General features: G+C 31.2%; 1 non-coding gene across 1 annotated transcript; it reads right to left on the bottom strand.

Moving 5' to 3' along the window:
* Window positions 1-921: 921 nt before the first annotated feature.
* On the bottom strand, window positions 922-1,003 carry TRNAS-CGA (transfer RNA serine (anticodon CGA)). The gene has a single exon. It is a non-coding gene; the product is annotated as a tRNA-Ser (tRNA).
* Window positions 1,004-9,129: the final 8,126 nt, after the last annotated feature.

Genomic DNA, 9,129 nt, shown 5'->3' with positions numbered 1-9,129 from the left:
AGACGCCTCATCTCCACCAAAAACCTTAAGGCATATTAGGTATATGAGTCTTTTCTCTTATAAATTTAATATTCCACGCATTCATTATGTGATGTGGGACGTAATCACTCATACTTGCATCCGACAATCTCTCCCACATGTGTGAGTCCCAACATCCTATAGCATGATTCAGATGTGACGTCTATTCTTAATATTTAATAAAATTAATGGTTAAATCTTTTTATAAATCTATAATTTATATATAAAGGTAAATTTTGGTTTTGGTTTAGTCTATTTTTATTCTTGTTAAATATAAAATTAACTAACTAAACACTTCTTTTTTTTTGTCTTTGCGCCATGTATAATCCTTACAAAACATATATTACTATTATGTTCTATTTAGTTTATACACCAAACACTACCTTAAATAAACAAGAGAAAAATGCGATGAGTTTATCCACAAACAAAAAGTCATGAACTGAACCTCATGTATGTGAAGAGACGATAAGTTCAATTACTCTTTTTGACCATTGGTCTTCCACTCAAGAATATTTAGTAAAAATTCAGAAAGTTTATATCTCACCAACACTCTTGAAGCAAAGTGTTATCCACATATATCCCTTTTCTATTATTATCAATCAATACTGAACTTTGTGTTTAATGATTAAGTTCAAAAAGAAAACAGGATTTAGACTGAGATTTGACTTTGTTTTTCTCCTTCTATTTACAACACATGTGTGGTTGAAAAATATCTCAACTTTAGAGAAAAAAGATTGCTACAATCTAATCAAGGTTAACGTTGGTGAGACATTTAGTCAAAAAAAGCATTGCTTACGTATGTGTTATACAAAGATACAAAGTAATGGAAATCTATGTTAAGCGTAGACAAGACTAATTGAAAAGGAAATGAAAATATGTAAATGATAAAATAAAATGAAAAATCGTCGACAGCAGGATTCGAACCTGCGCAGGCACAGCCCAACAGATTTCGAGTCTGTCTCCTTAACCACTCGGACATATCGACTTTTGATGTTTGTCATTTGTATCGTAACATAATACACCCAATTTTGAGTATCCAAGGCCCATAATCTGATAGTAACATACTGGGCCTGTTGTGGCAAATTGCAATGTACTTTTACCATTATATTTTTGTTTAAAGAGATGGAACATAAATATTAAAAAAATTTTAATTATATCAATAATTTTGAAAAAATGTATAAAATAATTTCATGAATTTTTATCAAAAATTTTGATAAAAAATTATAATTTTCATAAGTTTTTATCGAAATTTTAAAATTTTCGATAACTCTCATATATTTATCGGATTAATCGGGGTTAATGTATGAATTTTTATTGAAGATTTTAAAAAATTTGGTATTTACGATATGGATTTTTTTTTTTTTAAATCAGTATTGATTCAAAGATATCAGACTTTTTTTAAAAAATTGATTAAAAAAACTCATATAATTCAATACTGACAATTTTAAAATAAACTATTTGAAATTTAATCTATTACCAAAAATTTATTATGAAGTACTGAAAATCTGAAATTTTGATTTCATATTTTTAATCTAACTTTATCATAGATAATTTTGGAATTAATAAAATATGTAGAACCCAGGTTTAATATTTGGAGTGCGCAGGATTAAATTCTCTTTATATTATTAGTCTTTATTATATTCTAACCTATAAAATATGGATTCGCTCACATGCTTGTGTCACAAAGCCTTCAACACTAAATATCTCACTCAAATAAGTCCTCAGTATGTATCAACTCAAAAGTTTCAAATAGTTCCTTCAATATTTTTGAAGTGTCATTGTTAAGGCGGTGTCTGGTGTAGTTTTATAAGAAAATCGAACCGAACTAGCTAAATTATAAATAAAATTCACTCGAGTTGAATTAACAATTTTAATTTATTCAGAACTAAACCGAATCAAAATTATGGTTTGGTATACCGTTTAAAAAATTTGAAACCGTAGTGAACCGTTAAAAGATATTTTTTTCAAATCGAATCGTTAAATTATTTTTTGAATTTTTTTTTAAAATATTATAATTTGTTTTTAATACCTTTCATTTTCAACTTTGATTCGGTTCAGTTTCAATTTCGGTTCGCATTATTTGTTATATAGTTCGATTCTAAAATCATTAATATAATATGGTTCAGTTCATTAATCAACTTCGATTCGGTTCAATTTTAGTTTCGATTCGGATTATTTGTTATATAGTTTGATTCTAAAACCATTAATACAATATGGTTCAGTATAATGATCAATTTCACTTTGATTCAGTTCAGCAGATTGATTCAATTCATAGTTTTTTCCAAATATTAGGATGTAAACTATTGTGAATTAGTTTTCTAACATGAATCCAAATACATATTAAACCTTTAAAATTATGTGGCTAAAGTATACCATAATTTTGTTTAATTTAAAAAATTTAGTTGAATTTAACTTTTGTTTTTTCAAACAAAAAAATTGAAAGAATTATTTTTAAAAAATATTTTCTCAGTTCAAAAATAATTTTAAATTTTCAAAAGAATAATTCTATATTTTTAAAAATAAAAACCCTTTTAAAAATTATACTAAATGCCATACAAGCATTATGAGCTGAAAAAGAAACGAGTCACATAGCCTTTGACCCAGGACCACTAAAAGTGATTGGGCCTATTAAAAAACTCTCTCCACATGTGGCTATAATTAGGAAATTTTAACCCATAGTCCTATCATTATCTTCTCACTTTTATATTTTTCAAAATATTTCAATTATATCATATTTACTTATAAAATAATTTTACTATTCAATTTTTATTATCATAATTAAGTTTTTTGAATTGAAACATTTTACGCCCTACCATTGTATATCCGATAACGATGCCCAAGATATTTTGTACATAATTTTTCTTTATCAAATAATTTGCAATCAGGTATTCTGATAATGTTATATTTGCATCAAATTACTTACATAAAAGTTATCTGATATTATAATCTTCATCGAATAACTTGATTATAAGTATTCTAGTAGTCTTTCTTTTGCTCACCGGATACCTTATTTATAAGTTTTCTTATACGCATGATTTTTTTTTAAATGATTTTTTTTATGTTTTACACTTATGGAGATCCCTTTACAGATATGCGATAAAAACTAGATATGGAATGATACTATGGAAGCATTCTCAATTGTTGAAAAAATTGATACACAAGAAGAAGTGTTAAGGTGGATTAAGCAAGTTGGAATCAGATATAAAGTAAATGTTATCATTACACGTTAGATATTGAAACAGGAAAAAGAGGAAGAAGCAACAAATATTTGGTTGTGATAAAGGTGGAAAATACAAGTTGATAGTGCAACACAAAGTGCGACTAAATAATGTGAGTGTCCATTTAAAACCAGATCAACATCGTTTAAATATGGTTTATGATGGAAGGTTGGTGTAAAATGTGGACTTCACAACCACGATTTACCTAATAGATTATAAGTTCATCTATTTGTTTGTCGTCTAAGTTTAAAAGAAAGGTAACTTGTTGTTGATTTGACAAAACGTTATTTTCCACTCAAACACTCGATGCTTTCATTTCAAGAGTGAGATCTAAAGAATGTTATTCGGATCAAACAAACATATAAATATAAGTACATTTAAAAAAAACGACCATAGGTCCTAGAACTAAGATACGCCATCTGTTTAATATGGCTGATGCAAATTATGTTTAGTATAGTAGAAAAAAAGATGACACATGTGTTGTAAGAGATGTTTTTGGGCAGACCCGGATTCAGTAAAATTGTTGAATCTTTTTCCTATTGTGTTGATTATGGATAAGACATAAATGACAAACAAGTACATGCAATCTTCGTTTGAAATTTTTGCTATGACTTCAACTGAGTTGACATTTGTTGTTGCATTTTAATATATGGAATCAAAGCATACAAAGAACTTTTATTAGTCATTGGATAAACTAAAACAGTTGTTTAGGAAGGAAGGGACTAAACCATAAGTGATTCTGACTACTAGATATCTTGCTTTGATGAAAGCAATTGAACTTGTGTTTCCAAGTACGACTAATTTTCTCTGTCAATATCACATCAAGCTAGTATATATACCTGTCAAGCAATTACGGAACTATTGTGCCACCCCATTTCAACCCCCCTCTCTACAGACATATATCATCAAATGGTCTAGCATGTCTATGACTCTTGAATGGATGCCATATGACATCAATATGTGTTAAGTCGTCCAACATGCTTCTAAGTTCATCAACCTTCTTTTTCCTTTGCTTATATATGTATTCCATCAACCGTGAAACTCCATTATCATTGCTCGCCAACTAGGACTCTCCTTTCTTGCTGATAGTAGGAAAGTACTCATGAATCCATCACTGTTACAACATAAATATTATCAATTAAAATAAATATAACTACAAAATATTAAATAAAAATAAATAAAGTAAATAATAATAATAAATACATGTATAAAAGTGGCATATTCGTCGAGCTACTTGTAGGTAAACATGGAAGCATCTCATAAATATTTGTATAATAAAACAAGTGCGACTTCCCCCATCTATATCTACCACAAGCAGCCAAATTTCTGTAGTCGCAAACATCTTTCCTCTAGAAGAGTAAAATACTTGTCAACAAATATATTGCAACCAACCAACATCATTATGTAGGCCCTAGCAGCAGAGTCTAATAGATTAAAAGCTCGATGACACATGAATAAATCGTACATCCGCTCCATCTTATAATATGGAATCTTGCATGCACGAACCTCTCTTCTTGCCTCCTTTAAAGACACTCCCCAAAGCTTAACAATATGATCATTAGCACCTTCTTCATTAATAACCTCTATGGGGTCCCATAAATCACCCATGGTAAGAAGATGTATCAGACAAGAAATATCGTGCAACGTAATGGTCATGTCACCAAATGGCATATTAAAGAACAATGTCTCTATATGTCATCTCTCTACGAATGTTGATAGTAGATTTTGATCAATCCTAAATCAATGCTGAGATATATATTGGAACACAATCATTCAAATTACTTCCATGTGCAACCACCTTTAGTTCTTTCTTTAAACCTCTTTCTTGAAAATAATTTAAAATATCAAATATATAAATTATAAATAATAATTAAAATTTAAAATTATTCAACAAAAACTATATGAGATTTACTCACATTTTCATACTATAAATGAAGAGAAACATGATGCTCGTACCATACGAGAAGAGACATGTCATAATTCCCGTCGGGGTACTGAACCGGTTGTTTCTCAGGTCCACTTGTTTGTTCTTCATGTACATATGGGGCATGTAGCACTCTTTGTCCTATGCCTCCACGATGAATAATTATATTTTTAATTCCTTTGCGCCTCATCTTAAATCTTAAAAAAATAGTCTTTTATCAACTTTGCAAAAAACACATTCGGTGGGCAAACTTAAAAGGGTCCAGACAACTTACTTAAAATTATTTCAGTATGTTAAGCTTATGGATCAGATAACTTGGAAGTAAAACTTCTAGTGTTGATATGTGGACTAGAAGACTTGGGGGAAGAATTCAGAGGTTGTTTTGTGTATCGGAAGACTTGGAAGAAAGACTTTCGATGTAGTTTTATGGATCCGAATACTTGGAGGAAAGACTTCTGGTATACAAAACTTTCAATTCTTTCAACTTCTCTCAATGGACCAGATAACTTGAAATTGAAATGAGAAAAAAAATTGAACCATATACAATTTATACATGTATATTTTAGTCAAATTACATAAACTATTGAGGTGGCAGAGAATTGCAGAAGTATGGGATTGTTAACAATAGTGAACACATAGAAACATAGAGAAGAAAAAGACTCTTTGGCTTAGGGTCTCAATAGAATGAGCAAAAACTAGAGAATAAGGGTTACACTAGAGTATAAATACTATATGCTAGGAAAGCATCAAACTACTATTACAAAGATACAATAAACCAATATAATAATAATAATAATAATAATAATAATAATAATAATAATAATAATAATAATATCTAACATCTCCCATAAAACTCAAGATGCATTAGTAGGAAGCATCGAAAGTTTGTTAATTAAAAAATGAAAACGTTTAATGGAATGTGTCTCTGTAAACAATTCAATAACCTGTAAAGCGGAAGAAACAAACAGTAGAGTTATTATTCCATGCTAAAGATGATGACAAGTGAAGTGACAATCAATCTCAATGTGTTTGGTATGTTCTTGAAAGACCGGGTTTTGGGCAATTTGAATGGCACTCTTGTTATCACACTACATGGGAGTTGGTTTAGAAAGAATGACACTCATATCAGAAAGTAACCAACGCAACCAAACTATTTCAGTAGTGGTGGATGTCATAGCACGATACTCAACTTCTGTAGAAGAACGAGATACAATATCTTGTTTCTTACTCTTCCAAGAAATAAGAGAGTCTCCAAGAAAGATACAAAACCATGTAATAGACTTACAATCTATGGGGTCGTCAGCCCAATCAACATCAGAATAAGCATGAAGTTCCAATAAGGATGATTAGGGAAAGATAAGGCTCTAAAATTGGGTTCTTTGAAGATAACGACATATGTGAAGAATGGATCCCCAATGCACTGTAGTATGAGAGACACCAAACTGATTAACAACATGGACAACATAAGAAATATTTGGTCTAGTAATTGTAAGGTACACCGGGATGCCAACCAAAGTACGATATAAGGTGGGATATGGTAGAGGAGCGCCATCAGATGGAGCATATTTCACATTCAACTAAAGAGGACTATCTGCTACTCTAGTATCAAAAAAGTGAGTATGTTCAATGTTGGCAATATACTTGAATTGAGAAAGAAGATAGCCTTTAGGAGAGTAAGCAACTTCAATGCCCAAGAAGTACCGAAGAGTGTCTAGGTCCTTCATCTTAAACTGTTTGGCTAATTATAGTTTCTAATCATTAATTCCATTCATATCATCACCTATAATAATCATATCATCAACATATAGTGAGATTAAAATACGACCATGATAAGTGGTCTTAATAAACAAAGAGAAATCGTGATCACTAGAGTGAAAACCAATAGATGTAATCATAGCGGTAAACTTCTCAAACCCAGATCGTGGAGCTTGTTTCAAACCATATAAAACTTTCTTCAACTTATACACTTCCATTTGATTATAAGAAACACCTTGTGAGGGTACCATATAAACTTCCTCTTGAAGATCACCATTTAGAAAACATTTTTAACATTCATTTGAGAATAATCTCTTAGCAACATGAGCAAAAGTTTCTTTATAATCTATACCATGTTGTTGAGAGAATCTCTTAGCTACAAGTCATGCTTTGTAACATTCAATTGATCCATCTGACTTAGTTTTGATTTTGTATATTTGATGAGACCCAATAACACGTTTTCCAGGAGGAAAAGGTTCTAATTCCCAAGTATTTGTTTAATGCAAAGTAGAAAGTTCTTATGTCATAGCCTGTTGCCAAAGAGGGTCAAGAAAGAAGAGGACTCGGACAAAATATGGATAGAGGTTAGAAAAGAAGAAAAATAAGCAGAGTAAGTGGAATAGAAAAAATCAGACAATTGAGTAGACTTGCAGTCATGAGACGGATAACAAAGAGGCGGAGGATCAAAAATCGTAAGAGGTTATTCGGTAGCCGTGGGGACAAGAGGGGTGTCAATATCCGGAGTAGCAGTAGTATTAATCCTGCAATTTTCAAAATTACAATCACTAGAAACATTATCATTATGATCAAAAGGAACAATATGGGTGAGTTTTGAATTGCTAGTAACATGAGAATCAGAAGAAAGAGAGTAAAAAGGAATGACATTAGTAGTCATAACAAACATAGATGGTGCAATATTCAAATACACAAACGATTCAACATCACATGACATATGGTGTGATGCTCTTGAGTCTAGAATCCACATGGAAAGAGATATACCTGACAAACAAGAAGATTCCAAATCTTTAACAGAGGAGGCAGACGTTGCACATGACTGAGTGGAAAGAAGCTTTATGAGCGGCTCTGCAATATCAGATATTTGAGAATTAGTCTCATATGGATATACATTATCAGAACCAGATCCAATAGTAGTAGGAGCAACAACAACATTGGGTGATGGACTTTTGAAAAAAATTCTTACTTGCTTTCAACCCGGGACATTGTGCTTTCCAATGACCTTTCTCCTTACAAAAAGTACATTCATCAATACCAAGTCCAACCCTACCTTGAAGTTTTCCTTTGTGAAATGGAGCAGCAAAAACAGATTGAGGAGTGGAAAGAAATCCTTTATATGGAATCAAATTAGAGTGGGACTTGAGTCTGATTTATTCTGCCAACAATTCATTGAAAACTGAATCGACACTAGGAAGAGGATTACGATGCAAAATACCCTCATGAAGGCCCTCAAAATCATCCATATGTGCCATCATAAATTGAACCAACTGTTCCTCTTCTCTTTGATCAGTGTACGCTTTAACAATTTTCAATTCAGTCGATTACATAATGTTGGTTCTTGTGTTGGAAGCAATTTTGGTAAAACCTAGAGTGTTCACAAGTTGTCCCATGTGTTGTCTTGACATAAGATATCATGTACCTGCAGGATGTTTAAAATGTGATTATGCAGGATTTTACTGAGATGTCAGACCCGATGTCATGACATCTGTATACAGAACATTCAGTCTGAATGTTATGTATTATGTGATTGCGTTTTTAATGTTAATCTGTGTATGATTGATGAGATGATTGAACACGCTATCAATCAGTAATTACAACGAGATTGACTTATTTTCCAAAGAGATATAACCAACTGTCGTGAGAAGATATGAATGGAAAATAGTTTTAGGGTTTTATGATGTCCAAGCCCAGCCAATTGCTTCTATATAAAGGACATAGAAAACCTGATTTTATACACAAGAAATAACGAATGAAATATTGAGAGAGAATAAGGGTTTAAGTCTTGTGTGGTCGTGTGAATTGTCAGCCATTCAATTCATCCATAGATGATTGAATTGGTCTAATTTTTGAGTTGTAATTTGTCCACTCTAAGCTTTGAAGCATGAGTGTGTGTTTACTTGATTGAAGCTTTTAAGTAAGATCAAGTATGTGTCTTTGAAGAGTGTCTTCTTTTCATTATAATTCTTGTTTTATATCACT

This window comes from Lathyrus oleraceus, chromosome 5, assembly GCF_024323335.1.
Source record: "Lathyrus oleraceus cultivar Zhongwan6 chromosome 5, CAAS_Psat_ZW6_1.0, whole genome shotgun sequence".
In the NCBI taxonomy this organism is placed as follows: domain Eukaryota; kingdom Viridiplantae; phylum Streptophyta; class Magnoliopsida; order Fabales; family Fabaceae; genus Lathyrus; species Lathyrus oleraceus.
This window is presented reverse-complemented; position numbering and strand designations above follow the sequence as displayed.